This window comes from Bubalus kerabau, chromosome 11 (genome assembly GCF_029407905.1).
Source record: "Bubalus kerabau isolate K-KA32 ecotype Philippines breed swamp buffalo chromosome 11, PCC_UOA_SB_1v2, whole genome shotgun sequence".
Lineage (NCBI taxonomy): Eukaryota > Metazoa > Chordata > Mammalia > Artiodactyla > Bovidae > Bubalus > Bubalus kerabau.
This window is the reverse complement of record NC_073634.1, coordinates 93,362,223-93,387,215: the sequence shown is the minus strand read 5'-3', so window position 1 is coordinate 93,387,215 and position 24,993 is coordinate 93,362,223. Positions and strand designations below refer to the sequence as shown.

At 42.4% G+C, this 24,993-nt stretch overlaps 1 non-coding gene across 1 annotated transcript; it reads left to right on the top strand.

Moving 5' to 3' along the window:
• Positions 1-15,587: 15,587 nt before the first annotated feature.
• LOC129623943 (small nucleolar RNA U3) lies at positions 15,588-15,795 on the top strand. The gene has a single exon (XR_008700690.1). It is a non-coding gene; the product is annotated as a small nucleolar RNA U3 (small nucleolar RNA).
• Positions 15,796-24,993: the final 9,198 nt, after the last annotated feature.

Sequence of the window (24,993 nt, the reverse complement as noted above, 5' to 3'; positions counted from 1 at the left end):
AAATATTTGTTGTTATGTCTTGAAAAAGTGCATATGGATGTTAAGCTTGGCTCAGAGTCCTAACCTCCATGATAAGATGAGAGTGTTTTCAGAGTGCCCTCCAAGGACTTTCTGAAATAAGGCTGCCTTTGTGTCCACATATTCCTACAGTATTTCCCTACCATGTCTGGCACAGAACAGGGTCTGCAGCAGATAGTCTCAAAGGTAATGATTTAATTTCACGTCTTAAAGTCACCACCACCACAAGGACAGGCCCTATAAATACCATTACATTGACTCAGTTCAATTTAGTCGCTCAGTTGTGTCAAACTCTTCGAGACTCATGGACTGCAGCATGCCTGGCCTCCCTGCTCATCACCAACTCCCAGAGTATACTCAAACTCATCTCCACTGAGTCGGTGATGCCATCCACCATCTCATCCTCTGTCGTCCTCTTCTCCTCCTGCCTTCAATCTTTCCCAGCATCAGGGTCTTTTCCAATGTTTTTGAACTGTGGTGTTGGAGGAGACTCTTGAGAGTCCCTTAGACTGCAAGGAGATCAAACCAGTCAATCCTACAGGAAATCAGTCCTGAATATTCATTGGAAGGACTAATGCTGAGGCTGAAGCTCCAATACTTTGGCCACCTGATGTGAAGAACTGACTCGTTACACTGCCTACCCTGCCTGTTTAATCTATACCAGTAGGAAAAACAGATTAAGCATCTCAGGGCTTTGTTTTTCTCCCTTCCTCTTTTTTTTTTTTTTTTGACTTCTCTTTCCCTCTCTGTTATCCTTTCTCATCCCCTGTCTACTGTCTTTCTTCCCTTTCTATCTCCCTCCGGGCTAGAGATTTCCATTTCAAATAATGTTGATCTAATCTTGAATAGAACGGCTTTTAACCTCATAGGTCACCTTAAGAGAAAAATCCTGACATTATTATGTAAATATGTTTTACTTTTTATGTTAATCAGGAGCCTTTACTTTACAAGTGGTCATTATATACACTAGCATCTCAGAGGTCTGGGCTGGTCTTTACTTCTCCATAAAATACAGAAAGCCTGCTTGGCTGCATAACAAGATTCGTGGACAAGAGAAAGAAAAGGAAGCTGACGCTGACAGAAGGCTCACTTGGTACTTCCATACCATGCTGGGCAGATTTGCTGAAGAATTCCAGACAGGAGAGGCACAGGAGGTTCTTCTCCTGGCAGCATTGTGCTGATCGCCACTCTTTCTCTTGGAGCATCCGTTTCTCACGGTAGAATGAGAGATTGTCCACTGTCCCATCAAAGAGAGTGAAAATCAAACTTATATCCGCTCTTAAAGATATGTGAGCATTTAAGAGATGAAATAAAACTAAACCCATTGACAACACTGTGGAACTAACATGAAAGTAAACATGGAACTCTCAGTTATTATTCTTGTGATTAAAGATTGTGATTAAAAGATTAAAAGATGAGTGTGATTAAAAGATGAGTGGTAACAGAATTCTTGAAATAGAAGTGATGCAATATAAGATAATAATGTACATATATACACATAAACTCTTCAACCCAACAGTGTAATTTGTCAAAAATAAAAGACTCTAACAGTACTTAAGGTCAGCACGAGTAGAGTAACAGATATTCTAAAACTAAAAATGTCATTGATATAAGTATCCTTTAGGACAAATTGGCAGTGCATTAAGAATCTTAAAAATTTATATTTTTCCTCACTTATCAATTTTCCTTCTGAGAATATATCTTAAAAATTAATCTGACAAATAGAAAGCAATATCTGTAAATGGAAATGCATCATAGCATTGTATTTGAAAGGGCAACATAGAAATGAATTAACTGATAGAAATAATTGGCTAAAATCACTTATTATCATGCACACATGATGCTGTATCAGGCAAGAATTAAAAATAGAACAATGTCCTGAATACATTTTATAAGTATGCCTTTGGCTTATTCAGTGATAATGCATTAACCATGTAAGAAACATATTTAGCAAGATACACACAGAACAATTCTTTGTGATGTAAAATATGTACACATCTGTCCATACATGTGTAAATGTGCATATTTGCATAAATTAAAAGGGTGGGAAGGAATAAGTAATGGCTAGTAATAGCAATTTCTGAGTGATTAACATATTGGAGTTTTAAGTTTTTGATTCAAGCTGTTGTTTATGACGTTTTCAACATTAAAGTCGTTCTGGTTTTAGAAATAGAAAAAGAAGAGCAAAGCATTGTATATGTCTTAAGGACTCCATATTTAGTATATAAAATTTAGAAATCCCCCTGAATTAGTGAAATAGAAGGAAAAGAGCCTTTTACCAACACCCAGAAATGACTTCAGATATGATTTTTGTAATTTTCCTTCCACCATTTTGCAGTGCAGTTATAATCATATTTTATCCATGGAAATGTTCCTGTTTCATTCACCATCAAAACCCCAAAATCCTCCCCCCCAGCATTCATCCTGTACAGAGTGGCCCCCATTACATTAGCCAGAAAAATGGGGTGCTTAAGCTATGACCTGATGTTTTCATCAGTTTGAGCTTCCTGACAGCCACTATGGGCAAGGATCCCTGCAAACTTCAAACTTCATCTTACCAAGTTCTTAAACTAGAGTCCTCCTTGCTTCCCTCTGCAGTGTTTTCACACTGGTTGCCCAGGAAACGTCTCTCCTACACCGTGTGCGTGTGCTTGCACGTATTACACTGGTGAATATCCAATGGAATCTTTGCTGAGGCTGCATCTGCAAGAGGTCACGGGGACTCACTCAGCAGGAGGGAAGGAGTTTGCTCCTTTAAGGGACTTGCCAAGGTCAGGTCTTCCCAGGTGGCGCTAGTGGCAAAGAACCTGCCTGCCGATGCAGGAGATGTGAGAGATGTGGATTCAATCAATGGGTCGGGAAGATTTGGAGGAGGGCTTGGCGACCTTCACCAGTAATTTGACAGGGGAGACTGGCGGGCTGCAGTCCTGTGGGTCACCAAGAGTCAGACACGACTGAAGTGACTGAGCACACAGACCTAGGTCAGGTCTGACGGATGTCAAGTGCAGCCCAGGTCCCAGTGGGTGCCTGAGTTGTGGGTCAGGCGTCCGGCTTCTGTCGGTTCTGTGCAGATGGGTTTCTGGGAGACCTCCCCTTCTCATCTCCCCCTCGCCACGGTTCTCCTGCTTTGAGTGGGCTCTGAGAGCAGGAGCTGTTCTTCCAGGCTCTGCAGATACAACCCGCAGGTTACAGAGGGGTAGTTCCATTACAGACCGGCCCGCCATGGGACACACCTCTCAAGGAGTCCTAGCAAACTCAGAGGAACAGCACGGGGCTTCAGAGGCAGAGCTGGAAACCCACAACCAGAAAGGCAAGTGCACCACTCGCTTTTGTTTGAAAGAAGGATCTACATTAGGAATATTTTCGTGTTGTTGTTATTCAGTCACTCAGTCTTGTCCGACTCCTTGTGACCCCATGGACTGCAGCATACCAGGCCTCCCTGTCCCTTTTCGTCTCCTGGCGTTCACCCAAGTTCATGTCCATTGAATCGGTGATGCTATCCAAACATCTCATCCTCTGCTTTGCCCTCTTCTCTGCCTTCTATCTTACCCAGCATCAGGATCTTTTCCAATGAGGATGGCCAAACTATTGGAGTGGGCTTGAAAACTGACTTTCCTCTAAAATTTCTTGCAAACACTTCCAATCTTAAAAATTACTTTAAAAAATGAGATACAAGCCAAGAAACCAAGGCAGGAAACGATGAGATTAAAAAATAAAAATATAAGCATTGAGTTGAGAGATGGGCCCACCTAAATTCTAGTCTCTACACAGTCAATATTTCACTGTGGCCTGAGTCATTTTGCATCGTGAAAGTCAATCTCTAGTCTGTTATGGCAAAGGAAGCCGCAATTAGGGTTGTCTTTAACATACTTAGGTACAAAAGTGTGTCGAATTTTTTTCAGGTCCATTTAGTGAGGGTTGGTATGAATAACCTCAGATATGCAGATGACACCACCCTTATGGCAGAAAGTGAAAAGGAACTCAAAAGCCTCTTGATGAAAGTGAAAGTGGAGGGTGAAAAAGTTGGCTTAAAGCTCAACATCCAGAAAATGAAGATCATAGCATCTGGTCCCATCACTTCATGGGAAATAGATGGGGAAACAGTGGAAACAGTGGAAACAGTGTCAGACTTTATTTTTTGGGCTCCAAAATCACTGCAGATGGTGACTGCAGCCATGAAATTAAAAGACACTTACTCCTTTGCCGGGGTCCAGCCCCAGCTGATCCAGGGTATTCGAAGGAGAGACGGCGTAGGCGAGGGTCAGGAAACAACTGCTTAATTAAACGTTAAGGATATAAAGAATAATAGAATGAGGATAGCTCAGTAGGAAAATTCAGTGGAGAAAAGAGGCTGAGTAGCTTGGTTTACGCGGGAGACCAATAAAACTTCAAGACAAGAAGTTTGCACCACTTACGTAGGCCGCAGGCGTCCTTCCGTTCTCCCGAAGGAGAGGAGACACTGAGGCCTCCCCGGTCGGATCTTAGAAGCCCAGGCATAATTAGCAAGCATGGCGGGTTCCGTGCTCCAGATGGAGACTCAGCCAGAACTTGAGAGAGAGAGTGACATGGGGAGACCAAGTTTCAGTGAACAAGGCCCGCACTTTATTTTCCAAAGTAGTTTTTATACCTTAAGTTATGCATAGAGGATAATGGGGGAAGGGGTGGAGTCATGCAAAGACAGCAGTTCCTGGTTCTAATCTAAGCCAGGCTTTCAAACTTATCATATGCAAAAGTTCAGGTGATTGACATCATCTTCTGGCCCGGAGGCCTGTTAACATTTTAAGAAACTTATTTTTCTCTAAAGGTGATTATTCCAAAGTCAGGCACCAGCCTCCAAAAAAGCATTAGACAAAGCTGCATTTTACATTTCTATACACCCATTATATCAATCAATACACTGCCAAGGACACAGTAGGTAAGGAGTATGGAGACTTAGCAGCAAACATTGGCCCAACAAGTGAAAAACCCTTCACCAATACAATTTCTAATCAATCTTTTAACTACTCAAAGGAATCTGTGTTTAGGTAGTTTAGAACATCTCCTGCCTTTCACAGCTGGGAGGCTCTGAACAATCACATGTGGCCGGAAAAACCTATTCAGGCAGGCTAGAGGATTTCCAAAGGAGTTTTTAGGTTGAAACACTGTCACACCCAGGAATTATTAACTGAAGCTGTAAGCTAACTCTTTTTTCAGAGAGAGGTAGTGGGGGACAGCCCCCCGTAAAGTCAGAGGTGTAGGTGAAAGCACAAAGCAGAAAGTAGGCAGACTCTGGTTTGGGGGGTAGATGCTCGAGAATTTCCAGGGGGACTCCTGAGGCTCGATCCCACCTTTGCGTATGCCGAGCCTCCTTCCTCATGACCTTTGTCATGGGCGGAGTTCCTCACGCTGGCTCCCAGCAGTGATAGAATTCCAGTTGAGCTATTCCAGATCCTGAAAGATGATGCTGTGGAAAGTGCTGCACTCAATATGCAATATGCACTCAATATGCAATATGCCGGCTCCCGGCACTCCTTGGAAGAAAAGTTATGACCAACCTAGACAGCATATTCAAAAGCAGAGACATTACTTTGCCAACAAAGGTCTGTCTAGTCAAGGCTATGGTTTTTCCTGTGGCCATGTATGGATGTAAGAGTTGCACTGTGAAGAAATCTGAGCACCGAAGAGTTGATGCTTTTGAACTGCGGTGTTGGAGAAGACTCTTGAGAGTCCCTTGGACTGCAAGGAGATCCAACCAGTCCATTCTGAAGGAGATCAGTCCTGGGTGTTCTTTGGAAGGAATGATGCTAAAGCTGAAACTCCAGTACTTTGGCCACCTCATGTGAAGAGTTGAGTCATTGGAAAAGACTCTGATGCTGGGAGGGATTGGGGGCAGGAGGAGAAAGGGACAACAGAGGATGAGATGGCTGGATGGCATCACTGACTCGATGGACGTGAGTCTGAGTGAACTCCGGGAGTTGGTGATGGACAGGGAGTCCTGGCGTGCTGCGATTCATGGGGTTGCAAAAAGTCGGACACGACTGAGCGACTGAACTGAACTGAACTGAACTGGTATGAATATCTGGTTTTAAAAATGGTTATCCCTCACAGTAAAAGCACAGCACCTGGTATACCACGCTTGATGAAAGAAGTGGGAGAATGGCTGGGTTGAACTTAAAGGCCTGGGGGACCTGCTGTCTCCACCTGTAGCCTGAAAGCAGTTAGCAAACTTGAAGGAGGCTGACTTTATCTCATTTCCTTTCTTCTGCTATCAAGACTTATTTAAGCAGACTTTTAAAAATACCATAAAACACTTTTGCTAACTCCATCTCATTGTATTAAACTTGCTTCCAGAATCCTGTGACTTCTGGAAGTTTCCCATGTCTGCACCTTCTCCTGCAGGCCCCCAGATTCCTTCAAATGTCCTCCTCAAACGATGCTAGGTTTGCACTGAGGATACAGAGTGGACACATGAGGCTCACGACAACTCAGAGTCCAGGATGAACGCTAACACAGGGCAGGCAGGACTTCAACCCCCACTTGCAGATGTATACAAATGCAGTTTGCTTTTTATTCTTTAACTCAAGGTTGGCTCTGTTCTGAGTCCCTGCTTTGAGGTGGAGGCAGACACAGAATGCAGCCACGCCTGGAGCTCACATCCAGTGTGCAGACACTGTGGGGTCCCTGGGGGAGACCTCCCAGCCTCCTGCCTTCCCTCCTCACAGGCATCTGCTGAGATGCCCAGATTGCCTCGTTCCTCTCATCCCACTGGAAGCTGCACTCTGAAGCCCCAGACTTCCGTCTGCTCGCCATGTCAAGTCCAGACTCCCTTTACTTTGTGGCAGGCTGGAGGCTCAGAATCCATTCGGCTGCTTTCAAGCCACTCTAGGACGTGCAGGTATTTGCAAGGATCTTCTAATGCCTCTGCCTGCCTCACATGTCTGGAGCTGGGTGCCTGACCTGAGTATTTTATACAAGCCCTTCTCCACCACGAGTGTCCTGCTGAATCTAATGCAAGCTGTTTTAAGAGTGACAGCCTTGAATCTGAGTGTATCCATTGCCTCTCTGGGTGCTGACATTCCAAGGACATAAATCCCTTCTCATCTACAAAACCTCTGAGTTTGGGTTGGTACCCATTCTCCTTCTCATTGCCTAAGACTCAAGCTACTTACTTTCTGTCAAACTCCATCTCCAAATGCACATATTCACACACCTAGGTGAGGCCAAGTTCTCTGGTCCGTTTATAGAACCTCACTGCCTCAGTTTCTTCATCTATGAAATGGGGGCAAGAATCAGAAGCCAGAATGTTTTTATAAGTGTTAAGTAATAGGAAGACAGCTTCTGTCTCATAATTGACTACTGATAAATGGTAAATGGCTTCGCTGGTGGCTCAGATGGGAAAGTGTCTACCTGCCAATGCGGGAGACCTGGGTTCTATCCCTGGATCGGGAAGATCCCCTGGAGAAGGAAATAGCCACCCACTCCAGTGTTCTTGCCAGGAAAGTCCCATGGACAGAGGAGCCTGGTAGCCTACAGTTCATGCAGTAGCAAAGAGTCGGACATGACTGAGTGACTTCACTTTCACTTTCAAATGGTAAATATTTATCAAGCACCTCCTATGTGCCAAGCATTGGTCTAGGCACTGAAATAAAGAGAAGCAAAGTCTTTGACCTCATAAAGCTTACCTTGTAATCATAGAAAGTAGAAGAGTGAATAAAAAATAAAATATTTAGATAATAGGAGATAATACTGTGTGTGCTTAGAAGCTAGTCATGGTGTCCATGTCTCCGAGGGGCAGGTGAGCAATTCATTTGGCCTTATTTGGCTTCCATGAACCTGAATAAGAACGCGTGAGCATTCTTCTGATCAAAATCCTCTAAACTAATTTTTATCTCAGAATTTAATCTTAGGTCCTTAGTGACAACAAAATGTTCTTCTCAATTCACCAGAGGCTCTTTCTGTCATTCTCCAAGTGGACATAATCTGTCCCTCAACCCATGAAGCAATTTAACCACACCTCACCTGTGTCACCTTTCTTGTGTGCCTTTGTGATATTAATATTATAAAATAGACTCCTGTATTTTCTCCTCTTCTATAAAACCAGGTATCTTTGAGCTTTCTCTCTCTACTTCATGAGAGTATTTTTTGCCATAATTTTGTTCTATTTCTTTTGGTATCCTAGAAACTACATTAACACATGATATTTTTTAAATAGCATGTGCTCAATTAAACTTGTTCAACATAAATGATAAATTAGCAAAAGCAAGATATAAATACATTTCAAAGATGTGTTTGTTGTTACCTGGAATTCTTGCATCACAGGAGTTGTTTTTTTTGTTTTTGTTTTTGTTTTTGTTTTTTTTAACGTTTTCAACTTTAGCAATTGCTCCTCCAACCTTTGGAACCGATGGCATGTAGAGAAGCTGAATTATGTTGCCTGGATATTGGTGGCTTCTCTAACAGAAATATATATATAAAATACTGAAGAGAACTACTGGGATTTGTCCCACATGAACCATTTTGATTCCAGCTTAGGTAAGGGAGAAGGCTGTAGCAGGAGCAAAAATGTGTTTTGATATTTATTTAATTTCAGCCCAGCATATTTACACTAATTAAAGCTGTGCCTTGCAGGCAGATGTTCAAATCAGCTGGGAACACAGGAGGCAAACATAAGATTCCTGGAGCTCCCTGTGGTTTTGGCTGGACTGGCAGAGTCTTAGACACAGGCAGATTTTATGTGAGGTATGGAGGCCTCTTTGGCCATTGAATTTCAGGATGGAATCTGAGCTGCTGCTCCTAGCACTCCTTAGAGTCTAGATTTCTCACTGTTGTTTTCATTTTGTTCAATCTTATTCCAAAGTTTGCCCTGCTCCCTGTCTGTTCCCTGAGCCCACTCCGTACCACTGCTCAGATCCAGGTTTTCTTCTCCGGTGACCCAGTGGATGCTCTCTCCGCATGGAACAAGGTCAGTGTGTTATGCACTCCAGTTTGTTGAAATTGTGACTCTTACTTTGTAAACTGTGAGCCTGGTGGAGTTCTTTTATAATTTTCCTAACCTCAGTATTCATACTGTTCATGGGGATCTCGAAGCAAGAATAAGGAATTGGTTTGTCATTCCCTTGTCCAGTGGACCATGTTTTGACAGAACTCTCCACCATGACCCATCCGTCTTGGGTGGCCCTACATGGCATGGCTCATGGTTTCATTGAGCACAATAAAGGACAGAAATGGTATGGACCTAACAGAAGCAGAAGATATTAAGAAGAGGTAGCAACAATACACAGATGAACTATATCAAAAAGATCTTCATGACCCAGATAATCACGATGATGTGATCACTCACCTAAAGCCAGATATCTTGGAATGTGAAGTCAACTGGGCCTTAGGAAGCATCACTACAACAAAGCTAGTGGAGGTGATGGAATTCCAGTTGAGCTATTCCAAGTCCTAAAAGATGATGCTCTGAAAGTGCTGCACTCTATATGCCAGCAAATTTGGAAAACTCAGCAGTGGCCACAGGACTGGAAAAGGGCAGTTTTCATTCCAATCCCAAAGAAAGGCAACGCCAAAGAATGCTCAAACTACCGCACAATTGTACTCATCTCACATGTTAGTAATAACATCCTCCCCAGGATGTCAATAGTATATGTGGTCAGATTATTTTTAACTTAAAATTCTCAGCATAGTTTTTACCCTGGAATCTGAATGAAGAGACTCTATAATGTCTTAGTGTCTTGAACTCAAATGTCTTTTAAGACATTTTAAATGTGTTGTGTGTTCTTACTGCTTTCTTTGTCCTCTGTCCATATTCCCTACCATGAATGGTGCCACCATGGGAAAAGAAACCAAGCAATCACCACATGCTCCTGCCCTGTATCTCCCTGCCATATCCAATCAGATATGATATCCCATATATTTTACTTTCTTCATTTCTTTCAAATCAAAAGGCATCTTTTCTGGTTAAAAAGGAAAAGAATATTTGAATGTATTATTTCATTACAAACTTATACATATTCCTTATCAAATACTAGAGAGTGTATAAAATAATGCAGAAATGATCTCAGCTCTCCCCTACAACAACTCGGATCCCAGAGTTAACCCCAAGAGTGCTATGTTTTTCTATACAAGTTTATTGTAATGCAAAGTGGCCACAGGACTTGAAAAGGTCAGTTTCCATTCCAATCCCAAAGAAAGGCAATGTCAAAGAATGTTCAGACTACCACACAATTGCACTCATCTCATACACTAGCAAAGTAATGCTCAAAATTCTCCAAGCCAGACTTCAAGAGTACATGAACCATGAACTTCCAGATATTCAAGCTGGATTTAGGAAAGGCAGAGTATCCAGAGATCAAATTGCCAACATCTGCTGGATCATTGAAAAAACAAGAGTGTTCAAGAAAAACATCTACTTCTGCTTTATTAACTATGCCAAAGCCTTTGACTGTGTGGATGACAACAAACTGGAAAATTCTGAAAGAGTTGGGAATAGCAGACCACCAGACCTGCCTCCTGAGAAATCTGTATGCAGGTCAAGAAGCAACAGTTAGAACTGGACATGGAAAAACTGGTTCCAAATAGGGAAAGAAGCAAGTCAAGGCTGTATATTGTCACCCTGCTTATTTAACTTATATGCAGACTACATCATGAGAAACTCTGGGCTGGATGAAGCACAAGCTGGAATCAAGATTGTCAGGAGAAATACCAGTAACCTCAGATATGCAGATGACACCACCCTTATGACAGAAAGTGAAGAACTAGATAGCCTCTTGATGAAAGTGAAAGAGGAGGGTGAAAAAGTTGGCTTAAGGCTCAACATTCAGAAAACTAAGATCATGGCAACCAGTACCATCACTTCACAGCAAATAGATGGGGAAACAATGGAAACAGTGAGAGACTTTATCTTTTGGGGCTCTGCAGATGGTGCCTACAGCCATGAAATTGAAAGATGCTTGCTCCTTGGAAGAAAAGTTATGACCAATCTAGACAGCATATTAAAAAGCAGAGACATTACTTTGCCAACAAAGGTCCATCTAATCAAGGCTGTGGTTTTTCCAGTAGTCATGTATGGATGTGAGAATTAGACTATAAAGAAAGCTGAGTGTTGAAGAACTGGTACTTTTGAACTGTGGTGTTGGAAAAGATTCTTGAGAGCCCCTTGGACTGTAAGGCTGGAAATCAGTCCTGAATATTCATTGGAAGGACCGATGCTGAAGCTGAAACTCCAATACTTTGGCCAACTGATGAAAAGAATTAACCCACTGGAAAAGACCCTGATGTTGGGAAATATTGAAGGCGGGAGGAGAAGGAGATGAACGAGGATGAGATGGTTGGATGGCATCACCGACTTGATGAACATGAGTTTTAGTAAGCTCCGGGAGTTGGTGATGGACAGGGAAGCCTAGTGTGCTGCAGTCCATTGGGTTGCACAGAGTCAGACACGACTGAGTGGCTGAACTGAACTGAAACCTCAGTTTATTCCTCTGTACAATGAGAATGCTCAGTCGCTCAGTCATGTTTAACTCTTCACGATCCCATGGACTGTAACCCATGAGGCTCCTCTGTCCATGGGATTTTTCGGGCAAGAATACTGTAATGGGTTTCCATTTCCTCCTCCAAGGGATCTTCCTGATTAGGGGATTGAACCCCTGTCTCCTTCATTGGCAGGCAGAATCTTTACCACTGAGCCACCTGGAAAGCCCATACAATGAGAAGAGATGATCTTATTATAGGGTTTGTGCATATTGAATGAAGTAATGTACATAAAATTTCCAGCACAGAGTAAGTGATCAATGTGTATGAATCCTGGCTCTCAGCCATGACCACCCCAGTTAACACAACTCCAGGTGGAAACGTCTAGTTTCCACTAGACACTGAAACTGCTAGGAGTTCAGTGTCTGCCAGAGACTGCTAGCAATCCAGTGTCTGAAGAAAACTGCCCATATTGCAGTCTCAGCCTGAAACTACTAGGAATCTAAGGTCTGTTCCATTGCCCTCAGTAGCCTTCTGTCTGCTGTTGAGACCTTAAGACATATATAGAAGTTTTGGTATGCTATAATCTATTTGTCTATACTTGATCTCTTTACGTTATCACTTAATTTATTTAAAGAAATTTATTTCCTGGATTAATCATCTTTCCATAAACTCTGTGTGCCCACCTCTTTCACCAGGTTTAAAGCCCTGTGGTTTAGTGATGAATGGTCATCTACGAGACAGGTTCCTGGCCAAGGCTGCCTGGGTGGTCATGAAACCCAATCTGCAGACTGACTCAGGTGTCCCCATCTTGGCTGACACCAGCATGGGATGTCCATCACGGTTCATAACTGGAGCTGGAGGCAAAGCTGAGCCTCAGACCCAGCTGTGAGGAGCCCATGTGTTGTTTACAGTCTGCATGAGATGGGCTTTTGTGAGTTTCCACATCTTAGGTATTCTTTTCTCTTTGAGTGTCATCTTTTGTTTTAAATCTTCCATTTGAAGCATTTTCTATGGCTTTTTTTCCTGATGATTTCTATCTAAGAGTTGATGTGTCATTGTATTTAGAGGATCTTCTTCTCTAGGAAGTTGAATAAACACTGGAGTGAGGAACACAGGAAATAGTATCTTCATTTAGCTCTTCAGGTCAATGAAATCTCCACAGTTAGACACAATCTCAGGTTTCAAGGCTAGGCCTCCACATTGCTATTGTAGTTTAGTCACTTAGTTGGACACAACTCTTTACAACCCCATGGATGGTAGCCCACCCGGCTCCTCTGTCCATGGGATTTCCCAGCTAAAAATACTGGGGTGGGTTGCCATTTCCTTCTCCAAGGGATCTTCCCAACTCAGGGATTGAACCCACATCTCTTACATTGCTGGAGGATTCTTTACCACCAAATCACCAGGGAAGCCCATAAACTTTTCAAGATTCAGTCAAAGGAGAAAGAAAATAAATATGTTGGCTACTTAGTGCATTTCAGGCAATGAGATTAATGCTATGTTTTATCTCTATAAAATTTTCTAGTTACACTATTATGCTCATGTTTCTACTTAAGAAATCAAATTTCAGAAAAGCTAAATAATTTCTCTAGAATTTAGTAGAAACACTGCGATTCAAACTCAATTTTTATTTCTTTTCTTATAAAATTTTTTGATTGAATATAGTTGATTTTCAATGCTGTGTTACTTTCAGGTGTACAGCAAAGTGCTTCAGTTTACATCTATAAAACTCAATTTTCTTGATTAACATACTTGCTCTTGAATCATCACTTCTTGTATTTTTAGCAAGTCATTATTATATTTGGAACTTTTTATGATAGTGTAATTAGATTCTAATTTCAAGATTTAATTTCTTTAACATATTTGTTTTTTTATGGAAAGAGTAGTAGAAATTAAGATACACCTTTAAAATTAAAATATTCTTAAAAATAATGCACAATTTTTTTTCTGAGGCAAATTATTTATAATAATCACGATATTCTAAAGGGGTTGCTAAATTACATTTTTGTGTCGAATAGATACATTTAATTTCTGGCTGTATTATGCTATCCTTGGGGCCTTGGGCAAGTTATTTAATTTTTAAGCCTCAAATTCCTCATTTGGGGGGTAATAGTAAATACTCTGTAGTCTGGGCTTTCCTAGAAAGTAGAACTGAGACAAGGCTGATCCAGATGGCTAATCCTGAGGAGTGATTTCAAGGGAAAAGAATGAAGTGGTGGGAAGGGTGAAGGCATTTTGTGATGGTTTCCGCCTCCACTGCTCAACTCTATGGGTACTGCTGACTCCCTCACACTAGGGTGGAGGGCACATGCGTACCCGCATCTCAGGAGCCCAGGGAGCTGAGAACGCAGAAGGCATTGCAGCAGGAGACTAAGGGTTGCCCTGCCACACCTGAGTGAAGGTGGCTTCTGCAGCATCCGCTGGATGAATAGCAGAGTTGAGAGACTGCATGGGTCACCAAACGTATACTGTTTCTTCTCCTCCTTTACTCCTGTCTTGCATTAAGTTTAGGGAGCCTTCAAAGTGGTGCCAGGTTGCTTCACAATGGACAGCATGAGAGGATTAATATGACAAGACACAGTCTGTGTTCTTGTGAAGCTGACATGTCGTCTCTGAGAAGGATGACTCACTTCTTCTGCAGGATGAATGAAGTTTGGTCTTCATGAAGTGTGGTGCTGAGGCTTCAGAACCGGCCCTTGTAGTGGGCAGTTTGGGCTTTCAGCACTGACAGTAGTAGATTAATTAGCTTTAGTGAGAAGGAGCTTATGCTATGGGGTCATCACAAAGCTTCCATCTTTACCATCATGAGCACTCCATTTACAGATCTTTTGGAGAAGCTCTGGGTGGGCCAAGGTAAGATGAGTTGGGTTGTAAATGCTGCTTATTAGGTGGCTTCTCTATAGACACCTGTAGAATTATTAATGCAAACATTGTTTCACTATTAATATCATAATGTAAAGCACAAATATTTTGCATGCTTTATACTCATTCGCATAGATCTACCCACCTCCTTCCATTTCCTTGTCTTCCTTTTCTCAACTGTTCAAACCATTCTTCCTTGATCAGCGGTCCATTTGGACCTCATGCTTCTCTTCTTCTATATGACTAAGCAACGTACCATTCAGAGTTTTTCCTATATAGCAGTTTCTCTTTACTACCACTTTCAAGTCCAATATGAATGGGGTTATTTTGTGGCAGTAGTCCATTTTCAGTTGACTCATTTATAAACTGAACCCAGTTCTTTCTTTGTCTGCAGGTAGGTTGAGGAAGAGGCATCTGTTCAGATAGGTGAAATGAGAGGTGGAATAGACGTAGTTAGGCATCCCACCAGTGTAATGATTGGCTCAGACCCAGTCCACCATGTTCCACTTCCATCACATGATGACTTAACATTCTGCCTGTCTTGCAGATCCAATAACATGCATTTCGTGTAGAACAGCTATGGCCAAGTTAGCATGAGGTCATGAGTATAGTATAGTACAGCCCACTATCTGGACAGCTCTTCCCTGGGCTGTCTCCTAGCTGACTGGTTCTTATATTCAGGTCTCAGGCTAAATATCACTGGCATTCCCCGCCTACTCTAGAATTAGACAGGCTTCACATTGGTCTTTTGGTCCCCCTCTTGCAGCACCCTCATTTACTCTCTTCATCATCACTCTCTGAAATAGCTATGTTTACTTGTTTGTCTCTTGTTTGTTATCTTTGGCACCTAAATTTAAGCTTTATAACATCATGTGCCTTACTTCTTTTGTTTATATCCTATATACCATATCTAAAATTGGTTGTGTTCCAGAAGATTGTAGATGACCAACATATTTTTAATGCATAAATATATATGTTTGAACATCTAGCATTTTATGATACTATGTTTCATAGTGGCATATGTGCACATATTTGTGTGTGTAACTCTGTCCCATTTGGTGATTCTCAGCAAAACTGCAGAGAGACCGTCCACCACTAGGAATCAGATCTTTGCCAGTGTTGCTGAATCTCCTTATAGATGGGGTTTTGTTCTGCAAAGATCTTAGTTTTAATTGAGGCACTGATCAGAAAAAATGTCACCCTGGATTTTGTGATTCCTCCATTGACTCAGTATAAGTATAGTGTATTTACTACAGAAAAATCTATTTCATCCTTATCAACAAAGAATTGAACATGTACCTTTTAAAAAAGATACTGTTCCATGAGGAAGAGATGCAGTGTCCTCTTCTGAACCTGAAGCCGGTCTTTGGTGTTGCTTCTGCAGCTGCCATTGGCCATTGATGATCATTCTTCTCTTCTCTTCTTTTTGGGAGAGTAAAGGGGAGAGGACACCGTCTGAGTGGTTTTGTAAAAAAAATAAATAAATAAAAAATAAAAAAGATACTGTTGTCAGAGAATGAGGGATTATCCAAGATCATCAAATATTATTTGGATTAATGTACATTATAATTTCACTTTAAAATAGTTTTAAAGGAATCTATTACAGCTATACATACAAACCAGAGAAGGCAATGGCAACCCACTCCAGTACTCTTGCCTGGAAAATCCCATGGACGGAGGGGCCAGGTGGGCTGCAGTCCATGCGGTCGCAAAGAGTCAGACACGGCTGAGTGATTTCACTTTCACTTTTCACTTTCATGCATTGGAGAAGGCAATGGCAACCCACTCCAGTGTTCTTGCCTGGAGAATCCCAGGGACAGGGGAGCTTGGTGGGCTGCCGTCTATGGGGTCGCACAGAGTCGGACACGACTGAAGTGATTTAGCAGCAGCAGCAGCATACATACAAACATGGAAGACTCTCAAAATTTTAACATTGAGAGAAAAATGTTTATAAAGATCACATATTGTCTGATTTTATTTCTAACAATTTGACCAGGGGTTGATTAATCTATATGCATTCACAAAAGGGATACATATATACACACGCAATATGGAAATAGTAAAGAAATAATAAAACAGATTATTGGTTACTTCTGATGGGAAGGAAGTAGGGTTCAACTGAGAAGGAGTGTACTGAGTGGGGGCTTTAGAGGTAAATGCAATATTTTAAATACAATAAATTTAACATTTGGATGCACATTGCTAGCTTTATTATTATTTTAAAGCCATTTATAAACGTGCACATATAAAAGCAAATAGTATGTGTGTGTATGTGTTTATATACAATTACTCTTTTATGTATGATGGTGAAATTAAAATTACTAATGAAGATGCTAATGGATTCCACTCAGAGGTCAATGTTGGCTCTACCCACAAGGTCAAGATTTATTCTCAGCAGAGATAAAGCATAGTGAGCACTGGACACCCTTTGTATCTTCAGTTTTGTGTTTGGGAGGAAAGTACAAGTGTGTCTTGGCAGTGTCCCCAGGAGGCGAGAACTTATCCAGGAGCTGGAGAGTTGGGTCTTGTACAGAAACCACACATGAACTGAAACTTGTTTTCCACCAGTTCCCCCTAAGTTTTTGTGACTTTTCTTATAGGCATCTGCATATTCAGTCAGACTCAGCTGAATACCAAGCCAACACTCGGCTTGGATGGATGCAATTTTCCACATGTATTAAAAATTCTAAACAATTAAATGAAAAACACATCATAACATACATACATGCTGTCCTCAGAGCCTGGATCCCAGCTAGACTCTGTCGTTCCAGAGATGGGAGAGATGCTGAGCACAGATCGGGGGATGCTGTGGTTTGATAGAGGCCGTGGCAGAGCTGTGAAGAGTCTTAACAAGCAGGTATGAACAAAGTCCTGTGGGGATCTGTGAGGACACCCTTGAGTCCACGTGGAGGACTGGGGCAGGAGAACCGGCCTTGAACCCTGACGGTCTGGCAGGAAAGGCGAAAGATGTGAGACAGAGAAAAGCTCCTCAGTGCCAAGTCTGAAGTGCCACCTGGTTTGGCTGAGTAATAGCAGTCGTCGTTCAGCCTCTGTTGTGTCTGACTCTTTGCAACCCCATGGACTGAGGCACACCAGCTTCCCTGTCCTTCACCATCTCCCGGAGTTTGCTCAAACTCCTGTACGTGGAGATGGTAATGCCATCCAACCATCTCGTTCTCTGCCACCCGCTTCTCCTCCTGCCCTCAGTCTTTCCCAGGATCAGGGTCTTTTCCAATGAGCTGGCTCTTTGCATCAGGTGGCCAAAATACTGAAGCTTCAGCAACAGTGGAAGCACATTTCCCTTTTTCTTCAAGAGTGAGAAGTGACGAGCCCCGTAAAGAGAAGTGCCCTTCCCACTCTAGTTTCCTCCTGACCCTCAGGACTATCTGGGTTTCTGACGCTCTGCAGAGTAGAGAGGAAGAAAATGTGGTGGCCAGGTCCAACATGGAGGGCTGGGTCTCTTCTCCTCATTCCTCAATAAATAGAGCTCCAGGCTGTCATTTGACTACTTTCTTTTAACATTGCCTTTATACAACATCTTTCAGAATGAAACTGTTGCTAATCAAGGGAGGATCAGCCAAGAAATCACTTGAGGCAGGATTAAAGGAACCAGAGAAGCTCATCAAGATTAGGAGACCACCACCTGAGACAAGATTAAGGGGGTGCAAGCCCTGCTCACACCCTAATCTTGTCAGGAACCCGAATTGTGACCCATTGCAATAAAACCCCTTCATCAAGTTCTCCAGGGGAGACACATAGTTTTTCCTGGCAGGTGCCTGCTATGGCCCATCCTTTGCCTGGCAAAGCAGCGAAGCTCTCCTTTTCTGCTTCGCCCGAAACTCCTATTCGGCATGGGTGCACAGCAAGGCCAAGCTGTTGGTAACAAAAGCAATCACAACTAAATCTCTGCTGAAAAGAGGTTTCCTTTTGGTTTAACTTCAGTTCAGTTCAGTAGCTCAGTCGTGTCCAACTCTTTGCGACCCCATGAATAGCAGCATGCCAGGCCTCCTTGTCCATCACCATCTCCTGGAGTTCACTCAAACTCACGTCCATCGAGTCGGTGATGCCGTCCAGCCATCTCATCCTCTGTCGTCCCCTTCTCCTCCTGTCCCCAATCCCTCCCAGCATCAGAGTCTTTTCCAATGACTCAACTCTTCGCATGAGGTGGCCAAAGTACTGGAGTTTCAGCTTTAGCATCATTCCTTCCAAAGAACACCCAGGACTGATCTCCTTCAGAAGGGACTGGTTGGATCTCCTTGCAGTCCAAGGGACTCTCAAGAGTCTTCTCCAACACCACAGTTCAAAAGCATCAACTCTTCGGTGCTCAGATTTCTTCACAGTGCAACTCTTACATCCATACATGGCCACAGGAAAAACCATAGCCTTGACTAGACAGACCTTTGTTGGCAAAGTAATGTCTCTGCTTTTTAATATGCTATCTAGGTGGTCCAAACTGAGAATGAATTTAAGAGCTCTTGTTGTTGTTTATGAGATTGTTGGAGGAAGTCCTAAAACAGCCGTGTTTCTTGGCTGTGCCTAGAGTCCCAAGCAGTCTCCCCAGCCTTTCCAAGGGCCATGGTTATTCCCCTCACTGCTGGAGCTGCCTACTCAGCAGGATATCTAGAAATCACAGTGTAGCCTTCTCCCCCCTTACTCGTTCCATAAGCATTAGTATTAATTTTTATTGATTTTCAAAAATACATAGTAAGACAAAAAGCTATTTCAGAGAGCTTTAACTGTGAGAAAGCTTTTACTAGGTCATAACCTCATTAATTTATGTTCAATTCTAATTCTTCCTTACTTAACACAGTCTTTCACTGGTGACCCAAGATTTTAGCCTGTCTTTATAGTCTGCTGTGAGTTACTCCCCACTGTAAGCTGATACACCAGGAAGGAAGGTGCTGGTTAACCCTTCAGGCTACTGAGGATGTAAGCTATTTTCTCAGACAAGACCTTTCAGGGTGAAAGGTGTGAATGCAAGGAAGTTTCCATTCCCTTGGATTCCAAGGCCAGTGTCCCAAGGCTGTCTACATGCATGTCAATTTTCAGAAGAAAATCACTAAACCTCCATTTAGCCAATGGACCGCTAACTCCAGTACTTTGGCCACCTGATGCAAAGAACTAACTTATTGGAAAAGATCTTGATGCTGGGAAAGATTGAAGATGGGAGGAGAAGGGGATGACAGAGAATGAGATGGTTGGATGACATCACCAGCTCAATGGACATGCGTTTGAATAAGCTCTGGGAGTTGGTGATGGACAGGGAGGCCTGGCATGTTGCAGTCCATGGGGTTGCAAAGAGTTGGACATGCCTGAGCAACTTAACTGAACTGAACTGAGTGAACACCAGATTTTTAGATACTGTGCAGTTGTTTCCTTATCAACTTAAATTCTGTGTGCTTTTTGTTTTCCAATCTAAAAGGACTAAATCAGATCAGATCAGTCGCTCAGTCGTGTCCGACTCTTTGCGACCCTATGAATCGCAGCACGTCAGACCTCCCTGTCCATCACCAACTCCCGGAGTTCACTCAGACTCACATCCATCGAGTCAGTGATGCCATCCAGCCATCTCATCCTCTGTAGTCCCCTTCTCCTCCTGCCCCCAATCCCTCCCAGCATCAGAGTCTTTTCCAATGAGTCAACTCTTCCCATGAGGTAGCCAAAGTACTGGAGTTTCAGCTTTAGCATCATTCCTTCCAAAGAAATCCCAGGACTGATCTCCTTTAAAATGGACTGATCACGATGGTGTGATCACTGACCTAGAGACAGACATCCTGGAATGTGAAGTCAAGTGGGCCTTAGAAAGCATCACTACAAACAAAGCTAGTGGAGATGATGGAATTCCAGTTGAGCTATTCCAAATCCTGAAAGATGATGCTGTGAAAGTGCTGCACTCAATATGCCAGCAAATTTGGAAAACTCAGCAGTGGTCACAGGACTGGAAAAGGTCAGTTTTCATTCCAATCCCAAAGAAAGGCAATGCCAAAGAATGCTCAAACTACCGCACAATTGCACTCATCTCACACGCCAGTAAAGTAATGCTCAAAATTCTCCAAGCCAGGCTTCAGCAATATGTGAACCGTGAACTTCCTGATGTTCAAGCTGGTTTTAGAAAAGGCAGAGGAACCAGAGATAGACATCCACATTACAAATATTTATGGTGTACTTTTTTCATTAAAATATTTATGAATAATAAACCCTAAGAGAGGATGTGGAGAAAATGGAACTCTTCTATAGTGTTAGTGGGAATGAAAAAATTTTGCAGCCACTTATGGAGAACAGTATAGAGGTTCCTTAAAACACTTAAAATGAAATTACCATGTGATCCTTCAATCCCACTCTTTTCCATATACCTGGAGAAAACTCTAATTCAAAAAGATACATGTACCCCAATGTTCATAGCAGCAGTATTTACAATAGCCAAGATGTGGAAGCAAACTAAATGCCCATCAACTGAGGAATGCATAAGGATGTGGTACACATATACAATAGAATACTATGCTAAGCTAAGTCACTTCAGTCATGTCCGACTGTGTGCGACCCCATAGACGGCAGCCCACCAGGCTCCCCTGTCCCTGGGATTCTCCAGGCAAGAACACTGGAGTGGGTTGCTATTTCCTTCTCCAGTGCATGAAAGTGAAAAGTGAAAGTGAAATCGCTCAGTCATGTCCCACTCTAGCGACCCCATGGACTGCAGCCTACCAGGCTCCTTCGTCCATGGGATTTTCCAGGCAAGAGTACTGTAGTGGGGTGCCATTGCCTTCTCTGACAATAGAATACTACTCAGCCATAAAAAGAATAAAATAATCCCATTCATAGAAACATGGATAGACCTTGAGATTCTTATGTTAAGGTGAGACATAGAGAAATATCAAATGATATCAGCTATATGTGGAATCTAAAAAAATGATACAAGTAAAGTGAAAGTGAAGTCACTCAGTCGTGTCCGACTCTTTGCAACCCCATGGACTGTAGTCTATCAGGCTTCTCCATCCATGGGATTTTCCAGGCAAGAGTGCCAGAGTGGATTGCCATTTCCTTCTCCAGGGGCTCTTCCTGACCCAGGAATCGAACCCTGGTTTACCACATTACAGGCAGATGCTTTACTGTCTGAGCCACCAGGGAAGCTTATCTACAAATTAGAAATAGATTCTTTCCTTTCTTCCTCCCCTTCTTTATTTTCTAGAGCTAACTGTCTAGCATGAGCTTTTCTCTGGATATACTTTACTACATGAGAAGCTCTTCTCACATCCTCATATATATATTTTGTTGAGGCTCACTCTACCTTTATCTCCATTCTTAGAAATTCTCTGAAAGGGAAAACTAACATTCCCTTATCAGCTTTGTCTGGCTATTTTAGCAGTTTCCAGCTGTTCTGTGAGGCATTAAGATGGATATTCGCCGAGGGTAATACTTATTCATCATATCATTAAGCAAAATAAGCATAATATGACCATACAACACCCCCTACCATGGGTTCTTTGAAAGGAGAGCAGGCCCAGCCATCCCCTTCTCCTCTTCTTCTGTTTGCTCCTCTAGAAGGTCCATCTCAGCCCTTCTGCTGTTAAGTGTCCATCACCACCCACTCTGAACCTCCTCCAGCGGTCACCCCCACACCAGGGGCAAGGGCGAGCTCCTCAAGATGCTGATTTGAGGTGAGACTTTTAGAAAAGCTTTCCATTTGCCTCTCATTTGGATTTAGGCCATGGGATTAACCTCAAAATGCTTCCCCCAGGCAGATTCAAAATAAGCTTTAGACGATGTGAAGTCAGTCTTTGAACTTTTGAGAAGAGGCCTCTGAATTCCGAACGGTTGGCAGGCAGACAAGCAGGGTGGATGCAGACAAGCAGGGTGGACGCGAACAGCTCCTGGGCCCTTCAGCCAGTTAGATAAAAATCAGATTGGCCAAGGTTCTGAATGTGTTTTTTTAAGGAAGGGAATAAAAATATGCTTCTGCCAAAAGTCTCCTCTTGTGACCAGTGTGATTTTAATTACATTTCTTTTTGGCATTGTCAAAAGCCCTGAACCAGAAAATGCGCTTAATTAGAAACAAAAACAAACAAACAATTCCTAAAAAAAAAAAAAAAAAAAAAAGAGTTTAAATGCTCTGGAGAAAGTTAAGAGCATGAGACACAAAAGTTTCTAAAGAAATTATTTAAAGAAAATATTTTCTTTCTTGTAGGAAAAAAAAGGATGGTGAAGAAGTCATTAAGCATTAAAAGAGACTTTGTTAGGTTGAATGAACAACAAAAATGTAAAAAAGGAAAAGCAAGACAAAGTTAAAATAAATATTGTTTGGACTGACTCTGCTCTTATTTTTCTTGTTATTTCCTATTGTAACCAGTGCTTGTAAAGTGTGGATAAATTTTGAAAATGCGGGAACACATCAGCACGTAACCACGTGCCTGTGTAGTCACACGTGGGACGCGTAACTGTGTGTCTGGTCACACATGCGACACACAACTGTGTTCCTGTGTGGTCACATGTGGCACATGTAACTGTGCTCGTATGGTCACACATGGTACACATAACTGCATTTTTCTAAGGTCATTATAATGCACAGTGTAGACCGTTTGTAGCAGTTTAATCATGGGAATACAGCACACATCTTTCTATATCTGGACATCACTTTCTATGGTATGAGGGCTGTCCATACTATGTTACAATGTTGCAAATGCATCACTCCTGCTGCTTATATGAGGAATCTAAAATATGACACAAACGCACTTATCCACAAAACAGAAGCGGACTCACAGACACAGAGAGCAGACTTGCCTTTGCCATGGGGGACAGGAGTGGGGAGCAGTCGGAGTTCGGGATTAGCAGATACAAACTGGAAGGAGGGTAAACAGCGAGGTCCTTCCTACTGTGCAGCACAGGGAGCTATGTTCAATTCTCTGTGATAAACCATAATGGAAAAGAATATGAAAGAGACTATAAATATATATAAAACAGAGTCATTTTGCTATACACCAAAAAGTAGCACAACATTAAATCAACTATACTTCAATTAAATACATACAAGCCTACATAAAATGCATCACTCCTTAGCACCTATCAGGTGACACCCAGTCCCTTAAACAGGCACCCAGGCCCCTGAAGAAAGTTCATTTCCAGCACCCCGTCTACCCTGGACCTCAAACTCTCTATGCTCAGGCAACACTGATTTCAATGCCTTGTGGCTCAGTGGAAAATAATCCGCCTGCAATGTAGGAGATCCAGGTTGGATCCTTGGGTGGGAAAGATCCCCTGGAGGAGGAAATGGCAACCCACTCCAGTATTCTGGCCTGGAGAATTCCATGGACAGAGGAACCTGGCAGGCTACAGTCCATGGGATCACAGAGTCAGATATGACTGAGTGATTAACACACACACACAAACTTGTTTTAGCTCCACATGCGAGTTCCTCTGCCTGAAATGGTTTTCCCATGTATACCCTCCACGGGGTCCCCTTTATCTTCCTTGAAGGGGAAGTCTCTCCTGGTCTCACTGCTGCAGGTCCTCCCACAGGCCTGTCACCATTTAGAACTGTGTGGCTGATGATGTTTCTTTCTGACTCGGCAACACTGACTGGCCAACAGTGGTGGTCTTTCCTTCTGTATACCTAACCACGAGATCGCACCATACATGTACTCAGTGTGCAGGAAGAGTTCATTGATAGATCATTAAAAAGAGAAAAAAAAAAAAAATAGGAAGGAAGGAAGAGAAACATCAGGAAGGCAGGAAGGAAGGAAAATAAAAAAGACATGAGAAAGGAAGAAAAAAAGAGGCCCACTTGTTTTAGCGTTTTTGCCATCACAGCTTTTAGCAGCAATACATAAAAAGACTTGGGGGGCAAACCAGGAGGTTAATTTCAAACAGAAATGGGCGGAGGGCACCAAAGGAGAAGCCGAAAGACGACTGCAGACCGCAGGAGAAAATGCAGATGTGATGCTAAAAGCAGAAGGCTAGTCCTCTGCTTCTTTTTCCTTTAAAATCCAGGTCTTTTGATCAGATCTTTAGGAATCTGATTATTTAGCACTTCTACATTTTACCAGATTTTTAGTATGCTAACTTTCCTTGTAAGAGGAAAGTTAGCATACTTAAAAAATACATAAAGGGGGTAAAAGGGGGTTAAAAATAAAGGGGGTAAAGTTAAGTTTCAAACATTTTCAAAGGTTAAAAATTACATTAGAACAGACGAGACCCCTTCATGGAGTAAGTAACCAAATCTGAGAAGTATGTGTTATCTCCACGGAGAAAATTTGAGCTTAAGTGAAACCAGAGAAGGCGGGTCACTCCATGCTGACCCCAAATGCCTTGCTCTTGGGTCTGACTCCAATTCAGACTCGGTCAGCAGTGCCAGAGCTCTGTACAGAAGGGCTTTGTGGCCATCTGGGGGTGTTTATTTCAAGTTAATTTTTCATCTAAGTTAGAGGAAACTTGTAAAACCCAATGAGATAAACTGCAGAAGGGAAGCATAGATCCAATAGGAAGGTGTGCCTGGAGAGACAGCTCATTTGTAAAACTCTGACTGTTGGAGAAAATAAAGAATTCTTCAGAAGAAATGGCTGGACAAACACCTCTCACAGTGCAAACAGAAGGTATGCAAACTTAGAAAAAAGAATCTAAGACCTCGGATATCCATTCTTAATTGTGAGCATTCAATTCTTAGCACCATAC